At 38.8% G+C, this 12070-nt stretch overlaps 1 non-coding gene across 1 annotated transcript; it reads right to left on the reverse strand.

Annotated features, from left to right (window-relative positions):
• Positions 1–11411: 11411 nt before the first annotated feature.
• LOC122112953 lies at positions 11412–11517 on the reverse strand. Its single transcript, XR_006148328.1, has one exon. It is a non-coding gene; the product is annotated as a U6 spliceosomal RNA (small nuclear RNA).
• Positions 11518–12070: the final 553 nt, after the last annotated feature.

Consider the following 12070-nt stretch of genomic DNA (forward strand, 5'->3'; position numbering starts at 1 on the left):
TTTAAGTTGGATAGATCTACCCATTGACCTTGGATTGACAGTGGAAATCCCTCTTGATACAAAAACAATAAACCATGGATTCCAAGGCCAGATTTTAACCTTGACATTTTTTTTCAATGTCTTGGTTCTCAATAAGGTGGTATTCTTGACACCTAGACTCTGGAGTGATCCTAAAACTTCTGGGACAGGACATTTGCAGTTTCCCTACAAAACAGATTCTGTTTTAAAATTTCTTTGTAAGGAAAACACTGTCCTACAGTCAACTCAGATTTAAAACAAGACCCTCAAATGCTTCTCTGGAACAGCAGGAACTCAAACTTGATTTTACCGCTCCAGCTTGAGCTAAGCTAGGTCTGTGGGACACACTGTAGCAAATTAGCAACCTGGAGTAAAGGCAGAACCATTCAGTACTGAGGATCTCAGATCTACTTTGTGTTGAGAATGCCATTCTAGCTGGTTAGAAAGTTGAAGAGCCCTATTTAGAAGAGACTCTATTACTTAGTATCTATTCAATCCTTCTGGGATTCCTATCTGCTATGCTAGCTCCTAACTAATCTTTGATGCCATAATCCCAACTATTAGAGAGAACCTGAAAACCAGTGCCTCATTTGACTTTGCAAGGCTAAGTATAAAGTTTCTGAAGCTCAATAACAGAAAGTCTGAACTGTTAGTCTCATATTTATCATCATCGGATGAGAAACAAAATGGAAAATTTAACTTTTTGTATATTGAAACAATTACTATATTGTAGGTTTCAGGTAAGCCCAACTTCAGAGTTTCCAAAAACGAGACTGGACAAGCAACTGCATGCCAATGGCTCGAATCTGTAATCTTAGTTACTCAGGAGGCTGAAATCTACAGACTAGATTGAAGCCAGCTCAGGCAGCAAGGTGTATGAGGCTCTTATCTCCAATTTACTACCCCAAAAAACCCAGAAATGAAGCTGTAGCTCAAATGGTAGAGTGCTAACCTTGAGCAAAAAGCTTAAGGACAGCGCCCAGACCCCAAGTTCAAGGCCCAGGATCTGCACACACAAAAAAGAAAACAAAAACTGGGCAAGAAAGCTGTAGAAAATTTCTGGCCCTGACTCTTGGATACCTAACTGGAGATCAAGAAAACAACACCAGTGAGTCTTACAATTCTCATTTGTTCACATAGTGTGTGGCTGTGGGTCAAAACAAGTTTTTAGATAGAAAGTTGATATGTTTAGTATTATATCCCAAACTGTTGTCAATGAGTATTTGTTTTTTGGCCTGATCTGATTGTACTTTAAAATATTTAAAAAAAATTAAGACATTCACATAGAAAATTATTTGATGGAGCTAAAGACAGGCCTCAACAGTAACAGGACTTACTTGTAAAGTATAAGGCCTGAAGTTCAAACTCAAATTCCAGTGTCAAGAGAGAAAAGGAAGGAAGAAGGGAAGGAAGGAAGGAAAGAAAGAATTTGATGCATGGAAGCTCTTGCCAAGAACTTCTGTTAAGGAGAAAGGACCTATTATATATCAAGAACAGGCACAATTAACCATAAAGGTAATATTTGTATGGGCAATATTGTGTGTCAGGCATTGTACAAACCATTACATATGACCTGTTTTGATCCTTAAAATAATTCCATGCTATAAGCTCTGTTTTACTGTCCTCATTTTAAAAATGGGAAACTTAAGCTTGGGAAAGGTTAAGCAACTTGCTCAAAGTGAACTGGTCTTCAAGCCCAGGACTGTCTGAATCTACTAACTTTTAGCAGTATTTTACAGAAATGAGGATCTAGCTATCCCTCTTGGTGATCAGCATGGAGCTATCAGATGGAAAGGCCACATGGAAAGGGAGAAGCAGTGAAACTTGAGGCTATATGAAAGAGAATGGAGGAACTCGGGTAAGAATGAGACACAAGGTCCCAACATATGGTCCCATTTGAGTGTGTCAGCCAGCATCCAGTGTATGAACTTTCCTAGTACAGGCATTGGTCAAGTCATTGAAAGAACCATTTACCCATAGAACTATAAGCAAATAAAAATCACTTGTTTTAAGCCTCTGGTACTGGAAATATACAGCTGCATAATAGATAGCTGAGGTTTGGGGATGTAGCTTAGTGGTAGAGTGCTTGCCTTGCAAGCATGAAGCCCTGAGTTCAATTCCTCAGTACCACATAAACAGAAAAAGTCAGTAGTGGCACTGTAGCTCAAGTGGTAGAGTGCACAAGGACAGTACACAGGCCCTGAGTTCAAACCCCAGGACTGGCAAAAATAAATAAATAATAGGTAGCTGAAACATTAATTAAATAGTGATCCTTCCACTGAGTTATATATCAATCTTAGTTTGAATCTGTTTTCCTCCTGACTTGCCAATATCCTGTGTTGTGATCTTTCTGTGGTTCAATATCCCTCCTAATAATCTCAAAATTAATCTCAAAAGGTAATTTTTATAGTTAGTCTATTGGGTATGTCAACATATCATCTAGCTTCTTTGCTTTACATTGCTTCTAGTGTGTTTTATTTATTTATTCATTTATTTATTTATTTTTCTGGGTAGAGGGTTGAATTTAGGGCCTTGTGTTCTCATTTAGCTCTTCTGGCTCATGGTGTTGGTACTCTTCCTTTTGAATCATACCTCTAGTCTAGATTTTTGCTGGTTAATTGAAGACTTTTCTTTCTGGGTTGGCCTCAAGCCTCCATCCTCCAGATCTCAGCCTTCAGAGTAGCTAGGACTACAGGTGTGAACCACCAGTGGCTGGTTGCTTATTGAATTCTGATAGTTATTTGAGTTCAGTTTCTTTTTATCCTCCTATCTATGTCCTGTATAGCTGGGACCACATCCTTATTGATTGAGACAGTGTCTAAATTTTGCTGAACTGGCTTCCAACTATGATCCTTGCCATCTCTGCCTCCTAGAGATCTGAAATTACAGGTGTGAAACACCACACCAAACTAATATAACATTTAATTCAAAATTTTAGAAGTGGTTGGCAGGGTTCCAAGACGGGGAAGGGAAGAAGTTAGGATTGTTATAGAAGAGCAAAGGGAGGCTCCTTGTGTAATGGAATGCTCTATATGTTGACTGGTAATGACACAAACTTCGCATGTATAAAACAATTGTATAGAATTAAATGCATACACATAAATTATCCATATTGAGCTGAGGAGATATGACTACAGTAGATGAATTGTATCAGTATCAGCATTATGATCGCAACATTCCACTATAGTTTGCAAAATGAGGAAACTTGGTAGTAAGTATTCTCAGTTTTTTCACCTGCATGTGAAACTACAATTATTTCAATAAAATTTCCGTTAAAATGTCTTACTAAGTTTCAAATGAAAGTGATACCGCACACCTAAATTTATGAGATACATTAAAAGCAAAACAAAGAGAAAGTTGAAGGCAGTACATACTAACAGGAAATTGAGGAGGGCGGGGCAAGATGGTGGATTAGAACATCACATCGTATATATGGTTCCTTGAATAAGAGTCAGTACAAAAGAAGAGGAAAAGTATCAAGCATTGAGAAGAGGTGGTTAGATAGCTGACAAGGATAAATGTGCTCTCAGCTAACAGCTAACAAACAGTAAACGGACCATTCTCTTTCTGGGGTTTTGTCAGCTGAGTCAGTCATATTAAGAATCATCTTCTTTAATTACAGGCATAGAGTTTCAGAGAAGACTTAGATGTGGTCAGGCAGCACTGAAATGGTTAGGACCTTTGTTCTTGGGATTCACTGAATTGAACAGGCATTTCTCTTCAAGTCTATCTATCCTATCTGTCTACCACTGCAAAATTGTTCTCTATGCTGAATTCATATTAAATGATGATTACTATTATTAATACTAATAACCCCAACAACATTATGTAGGATAATGGCTCCATGATTATGCTGAGAAGTTTGATAGAGATTATTTTCCTGAGCTCATGCTGAAATTTCTTCTTGCTCAATGTTATCTTGTTATTTCTATGTATTTGTCCCTTGAAGTACCCTACCTGTCATTTCCCCTGTAATTATAAGCTCACTGGGTGAGGCTCTTTCATTTTGGTTCCACTCCATTGCCTGCAGCAAGACAGACTCTCTGTAAATACTGTTCTACTTTTGATGTTGACATCTTCAAATGGAGACAGGTGACTTCAAAAGGCAGGACAATCATTGCATCAGCCAGTATTAGTTTGAAAATTTGCTGGAAGCTCATTATATTATTGGTTATTCTCCAAGCACCTTGATTTTTGAAAGAATTATGCCAATAACCATGATTTGTTTATTCTTTAACAACTTTGAAAAATCTAACCTAATAGTCACTTTTTTTTCCATTGTTTTGCTTTAAAAAATTTTTTTTGTTGTTGTTCAATATCAAGGTTTGTGGATACCGGGGTCTGAACTCAGGACCTTGTGTTTACTAAGCTTGCTTGCTCATGGCTAGTACTCTACTGTTTGAGCCATGCCTCCAGCCCAGCTTTTTGCTGGTTAGTTAGAGATGGAGTCTCAGGGATTTTCCTCCCTGGGCAGGCTTCTAAGGTGATCCTTGAAATCTCAGCCTCCTGAGTAGCTAAGATTACAGGCATGAGTCACAGGCATCTGGCTGTGCTTCTACTGTTTACAATAATATTTAATTTGAAAATTGAAAGCTCATGGTAAGATTGACATTGCCAGTTAAACACTGGAAGTTCTATTTTCAGGTATATTGTTATTATATGACATAAATATATAACCAGATTAACATCCAAATATGTGAATTTATAAATTCTTCAACAGGGAAATGAAATGCATCAAAAACATTAATTAGCAGTTGGACCATCTACTCCTCTAAGGCCTTTGGAAAAAGAAGTAAGTCTCTGACAGACACAAACTAACCTAATGAACCTGCAGAAAATATACCTGAATTTCTACAATAGGTCAGGGTAAAGAAACAAGTTATCCTAAAAGGTCAGGTCTTCAGTGAAAGTCTCCAAGAGATACTCATTAAAATGTGCTCCTAGACCAGAAGTATACACAGATATGCAAATCTATGTTTTACAAGTGTCTTCTAGCTTAATGCTATTTGTGTGGAAAAAGTGGTCCACAGGGACTTGAGACATTATATGCCTTTTCTACAGGAAATACTTCTGTCATTAGAGAATAATGCACCCTTATGCCCTACTTGCTTTTGAGATAGACTCTCTAACTCTGCCTGGGCTGGCCTCCTGTCATAATCCTCCTGTCTCTGACTCTTGGATAGTTAAAATTGTAGGTATGCACCACTATGCCTGACCTAAGAAAAATGTTTAATTTTCTGTCAGGTTCCTTGCCCTTTGGAGATATTAATAATAATAATAATAATAGTAATAATAATATCTAGCATTGCAATGGTAGGAAATGTGCAATTTAATTAATAATATATTCCTTTATTGTCCAAATGTCCAAAAATAATATAATTCTAAAAATTGGAACAAGTCTTTTTTTTTCTTTTTTGTCTCCTGCTAACATTAGGTGAGTCACTTGATTCCCTAGCTCCCTGCTTCCTTATTTACCTTAAAGAAAAAATGGGATTGGTCAGCTAACACCCAGGGTCCTAGCCTGTTCCAACAGCCCCCACTTCTACTGAAGACTTAGACAAAGCCATCTTTTCTTTATGCTATAAAGCTTCCAGTTATGAATCCCATTCTTCAGATTGCTTTTATCCAAACTTGAATTGCTTTAATTTTTAAGGGTAATTACCATATTTAAATGTAAGTGTTTGAACTCTAAGTGACTATGGCCAAAGAACCTGAGCATTAAGCTAAGTGAGCTTTTTTTAAATTAAAATAACAACAACAAAAACGGCAACAGACTTCTTTGTTTTGTCAACTATCAAATCATCCCTGCTCAGTGGGCTTTGATAGACTTTTAATAAGCCGTGTGACTCACTGGCAAGACAGCCATAGATTTTTGTCAGTGTTTCAGAGTGCTTGCTGGTAAAAGTGCCCAAGGGAAGGTATTATAGAGAGTTGCCAACCAGTCTTGGGAAAAGATTAAAAATAAAATTACAACCACAAAAGCAGAAAGACACTTTTTACAGAGAAATAAGGATTGACAAATACTCCTTCTCTGAGGTAATTGGCAATAACAGCCCATAAAAAAATTCATGCTATCACAGCAAAGAAAAAAATGATGATCATAGGGACCATGGAAAATAAAGGAGGATGTTTAGATGGATCATCTTTCCTTGTCTTTGTTTGACTTCCTCTGTGGGTTGCTGACCTGCACTGTTATAGCAGTGATAAGAGGCACTTTGAGAGGTTTTATAAATACCAACTGCCTAGCTTGCCTTGATCAGCAACTTTATCCCAGCTCCTTATTTAAGCAAAACAAAAAGAAAACAAATTGTGCAATGTAGTTTGTGTTAGACTTGCATATTTTGAGAGAAGAGAATCTGAAAAAAAAGTTGCAGATATAATTGGCTAGGGGAAATAAGAATATAGTTTAAAGAAGCAACACAATCATACTCAAATTGTTATAATGGCTTCATAGTTCTGTTTTATGTATTTTATGTATTCTGTTTTATGTATTTATAGATTTATTTATTCTTTTTGTCAGTCATGGACTTGAACTTGGGGCCTGGGACCTATCTCTGAGTTTTTTGCCCAAGACTAGTACTCTACCACTTTGAGCCACAGCACCACTCTCAGTTTTCTAGTGGTCAGTTGGAGATAAGTCTCGTGGATTTTCCTGCCTGAACTGGCTTTGAACCACGATCCTCAGATCTCAGTCTCCTGAGTAGCTAGGGTTACAGGCGTGAGCTACCAGAACCCAGCTCTGTTTTTTATTTTATGTATGTATATATGTATTTAGTTATTTACTGTAATTGGTACTTTTACATGGTGGTGACAGAGAATCACTAAGCATGAAATAGTTTAAGATGAGCTGCATACAATTTGTAATCCTCAAGAGGCTTAAGGCAGGAAGATCACAGGTTCAAGGCCAACCTGGACTACACAGAGGGACCCTGTATTACTGGTGTCAACCTTAATTACCTAGCCCAGGCAGTCTTTTGGGTTTTCCCACTGGAAAGGTATTTTGTGCCTCTACCCCCTTGTATTTTGCATAGTCATGCCTAAAAAACAGGGAGAAGTATTCTACTTTTTAGATGATGGATTAGCTACATAAATTATGTAGAATTCTTCTACACTGATTATTTGCATATTCCCCTCCATCACGAAATTTCTTTACTTATTTGATCATTTATTTACTTCAGTATGAATTTATAGATATTCATTTTGTCCTTTGAATTGCACTCCAATGCTAAGTATTTATTTCATTATATCAATTGTTCCAGCCATGCTAGAACTTTTTTAGTTGGTTTTATATCTCTTTTGGAAACTCTCATCATTAAATATTTTTTTATCTTAATGAATAGTTTTCAATATTCTCATATATATCCCCTACCCCAATTTTTTCTTCAAGAAGCCCTGGTTTGGTTTATTGTCTGGGCACAAGGTGCTACTTGTGACATACTGTTTCTTGGCTCTCTTAGCTGACAATGGGAAATATATGTAATGATACATGTGTATACATGTATCTACAAATATTTCTATACAAAATCATCTGTACCTATACTAAGCTACACATGAGTTCATGCTCATATCCAATTCTGATCAATTACCTTCTGATCCTTCTAGCCTTCTTGCCTTCCTTATCTGCAAGCTCCTGTCCCAGCAGTGAGAAATCTTGTTTCCCAGCACCTGCCACTTACCATCTTAATTCCAGTTTACACATACAGTGGTTTCAGAATTGTTCATCTGTATACTTGTGTGAAGCAACATTATTAGCTAGAGTGACATTATTAGCTAGAGATGGTGCTTATGGAACTTCCTTTTGACTTCGATCTTACAAATTCCACCTACTTCTGAACTACCTAAATTCTCACTTTTTATATCAAAATGTACAAATAGCAAGATGTGTTACCACTTTTTTTTCTTAACACTAAGGACTGAACTCGAGGCCCCCTGTTTTCTTAGGCAAGGGATCAACCACATAAGCCATACCCTGAGTTCAGATTCACTCTCCTCAAAGTTACTTAGATCAGTGCCTTTTTTTATCCACCTCTTCAAAGAAAGTATTTTATACATCTTAATACAGTTAGATTGTTTAGTGATATTCTACATTCCATACTGGTATTTTCTAAATTATTTTTCAAAATTTTCATTTTCTAAAAGGCTCTGTGACTTTTAGCCATGAATCAACACCTCAGTGTCATACAGAATAGTTTTATCACCCTGTATGCCTCCTCCCTACTTACCTAGGGGGTCTTCCTCCTTAACACTTGGGGTCTTCCTCCTTACCTCAAGTGTTTGGCAGCCATTGCTTTGTTGATAATTTTTAAAGTTCTGCCATTTTAAAAAAGCTTATAATGGAATTATGTAGTATGTAACTTCAGAATGGCTTCTTTCACTAAGTAATATGTATGCCTTTAAGATTTCTCCATATCCTCTTAAGATACACATCTTTTTTTTTTCCAGTCCTTGGGCTTGAACTCTTGGCCTGAGTGCTGTCCCTAAGCTCATTTGCTCAAGGCTAGCACTCTACCACTTGGACCTTGAGCCACAGTGCCACTTCTAGCTTTTTTCTGATGCACATCTTTTTTTTTTTTTTAATCAGTCATGAGGCACTGTCCCTGAGCTCTTTTACAGCTCAAATTTTACAGCTGTCTTCAAGGAGAATAAAGGAGAGAATGGCAGAGAAGTGAACACCATGATACCACATAGCAGGCATTAGCATTTTACTATTTGGTGTCCTGAGACTTAGGGGAGTCATATTTCTGCTACCAAATAATTAAGAAGAAGCATCTTTTGTTTTGTTTGTTTTGAGACAGGCTTTGACTATGTAACCACGGCTGGTCTGGAACTTGTTATGTAGCCCACACTGGCTCAAATGTGACAGATGTATACTACATCAAGTTAAGAGACCTTTTCCCCCCTCTCTCTCTGTTTTGGGGATTGAACTTGGGGCCAATTGCAACTACACATGTGCCCTACCATTTATTTCTACCTCCTCACCTCCAGAATCCTTGTCTATCCTCTTACATGTTATCCTCTTACAATGGTGTGCTGTGTAGAAATTTGTCAAATATTGTGTGTCTGTGCACTGGTGGGCACTATCCTTTAGCTTTTTTGCTCAATGCTAACACTCTACCACTTGAGCTACAGCTTGACTTCTAGCTTTCTGGTAGTTAATTGAAGATTAGAGTCTAAAAGACTTTACTGTCCTGGCTGGCTTCATACCTCAGTCCTCAGATTTCAGCCTTCTGAGCAGTTAGGATTACAGACATGAGCCACAGGCACCTAGAGAAAACTTTATACCCTCATTGGCTTCAAATAACATTCTTTTATTAAAAAAAAGATTTTTGTAACAGAAAGAACAGGTTTAATTTTCAAGTGACATTTAATTTAACATGAGTGTAACAAGGACAGAAATGTGGATTTTTCTCCTTTTTTGCTTTCTTTGAAGGCAAAGGAGACCCCCAAATGCAATTTGACAATTCCTTTGTCTTCCTCCTATCAGTTTTGTTTTTTTTGCAGGGGTGGGGGCAGGGAGGGGTCTGTTGTAGTGCTTGAACTCAGGGCCTGGGGTGCTGTCCCTGAACTTTTGCTCAAGGCTAGCATTTTACCACTTTAAGCCACAGTTCCACTTCCAGTTTTCTGTTGGTTAACTGGAGATAAGAGTCTCATGGTCTTTCTTTCCTGCCTGGGCTGGTTTTGAACTATCATCCTCATATATCAGCCTCTGAGTAGCTAGAATTATAGGCATGAGACATGGGTGCATGGCTCCCTCCTACCAGTTTTGTTTGAGGTTCCAAATTCAACATGCAGCTAACACTGATCTAGCAGCTGCATCCAGGATTAACTGTACTGCTTTGTTCCTTTGCCAAATCTATTTGTGAAACAGGCCCTGAGCCTCATAATCATTGGAGTAAAGCAGACCACATAGCATGGAAGGTGCTGGACTTGAGATCTAGCGTGGGCCTGGTTTTGTGACCTTGGGCTGGGCCTGGTACTAGCTTTCTGTATCCTGCTCCTTCTCTGCAGAAAAGGATAAGTCACTGCCTTGCTGACTTCATATGGGCGTTGGAGGCTCCAATTAAACACAATAATGTTAAAGAGTTTTGTGAACTCTAAAGAGCTGTAAGTATAAGGTGTTATTAGAAGTGGAAAGTAAGCGATGAGCCAGCTTTAATTTCAACAATTTTGGATGCCTCAGCAGAGCTGTGTGAGCAGGCTGGGTATTTGCGTTGCCCTGTGGGGAGGGAAGAAAGGGCACTGGGATGGGCAGGTGGTGTTTCCTCTTCTCTTGGTAAACTAGGGCCATATTAAAATGCTTCCCAGCCAAGGCAGGAAATACAACAATGGTTTAGAGAATACAGCTATTCTGATGAGTTGGGATTTAACTAACAAGAAACAAAAAAGATGGCATGAGGGGCCAAAATGAGCTTCAGAAAGAGCACAAGTAGAGCAAGAGATGTGGCTCAGAAATGGAAGAAAGGAAGGAAGAAGGAGGAGGAAGAGGAGGAGGAGGAGGAGGTGGAGGAGGAGGAGGAGGAGGAGGAGGAGGAGGAGGTGGAGGAAGAAGAAGCAGCAGCAGCAGCAGCAGCAGCAATAGCTGGGACTGACAAAGGGCAGAGGAGGAGCAGCTGCTTACCCATTGAAGCTGCCTCTGTGGGGCCGCAAAGGAAGATATTTCCAGGCTTATAAGCAAAGGGGTCTGGAGTGAAGAGTTCAGGGTTCAGCAACCTTGAAGGCCAAACTTGGAGAATCAGCAGGGCTTGCTGTCCTAAACCACTGGTCTTCAATTTAAGAGATTATCAGGTTCCTTTGTGCCTACTGTCTGCCAGACAACATAAGAAGGATCCTGTTTTCAAATATTTTTATGCAAAACTCTAATGTGTTGGGTTAAAAAAAATTGAAGCTGGTAGGTTGAAACAAGGCTTTCAGGTCTAAGACCAGCAACTCACAGAGCACTTTTTCAGGGGTCTTCTGATAGGTACACGACCACTCACTCTCAATTTATCTCTAGCAAGTCATGCCTGGCCTGACTTGGCCTAGTAATTGCTGAATGATTAAATGGGATAGAGTAATTGCTGAAATGAGATAGTGAGTAGGTAATCTGAAGATAATTAGGTGAGTGTTGGTTTTTTTCTTTTGTTGTTGTTGTTTCCAGTCCTGGGAGGTTGAACTCTGGGCCTGGATGCAGAACTTGAGCTTTTGTGCTCAAAGCTACAGCTCTACCACTCCAGCCACAGATAACTTCACTTCTGCTTTTTTTGAGGTTAAGTGGAGATAAGAGACTCACAAACTTTCCTGCCCTGGCTGGCTTCAAACTGGAATCCTCAGACCTTAGTCTCCTTGCCCCATCTTGGACTCTTCACCCCCAGAACTGTGAGCCCAAGTAAACCTCTAGTCTTTTTTTTTTTTTTTTTAATATGGAACACTTCATAATTTTCGTGTCATCCTTCGGTAAGGGCCAAGCAAATCTTTGCTATAGGGTTCCAATTTTAGTCTATGTGCTGCTACAGTGAGCACTAGACCTCTATTCTTTACAAATTACCATCTCAGGTATTTTCTCATAGGAAAAAAAAAAAACAGACTAAAACAGAGGAAGATTTCCTTAGATTACCATGTGGGCACCTAGAAGTGAGTGCTAGAGGCAGGCAGTCCAGAGTCAAAGTGGTTGTGCTAACAGACAGATGAAGAGGTTAGAGGTTAGAGAGATGTGGTATAAGGATGTGACCATTGCTGATTCTGGAATATGGACTGGCAAGAAATAAATTCACCTCTAGGGCCTCCTGGCCCTGCTGATACCTCAGTTTTAGCCCAATAAAACCTATGTCAGACTTTTAACCACTGAACTGTAAGATTAAAAACCTGAAGTTAAGTCTTTGCATGTGAAACAATGTGTTACAGTTGCTACAGGAAATACAGGCAGATTTTGTCACTTAGTGTTTACAGGAGCCTTATCCGATGGGAAGTTCTTACTGCTATCTTGCAGATGTGTAACTGCAGGCCTGATAAATTTGAGTCACTTGATTCAATGTCCAATGTGTGGCCTGATTTCACCACACTGCCCCTGGAAATG

This window comes from Dipodomys spectabilis, unplaced genomic scaffold, assembly GCF_019054845.1.
Source record: "Dipodomys spectabilis isolate Male_0828 unplaced genomic scaffold, ASM1905484v1 ptg000095l, whole genome shotgun sequence".
Taxonomy (NCBI): domain Eukaryota; kingdom Metazoa; phylum Chordata; class Mammalia; order Rodentia; family Heteromyidae; genus Dipodomys; species Dipodomys spectabilis.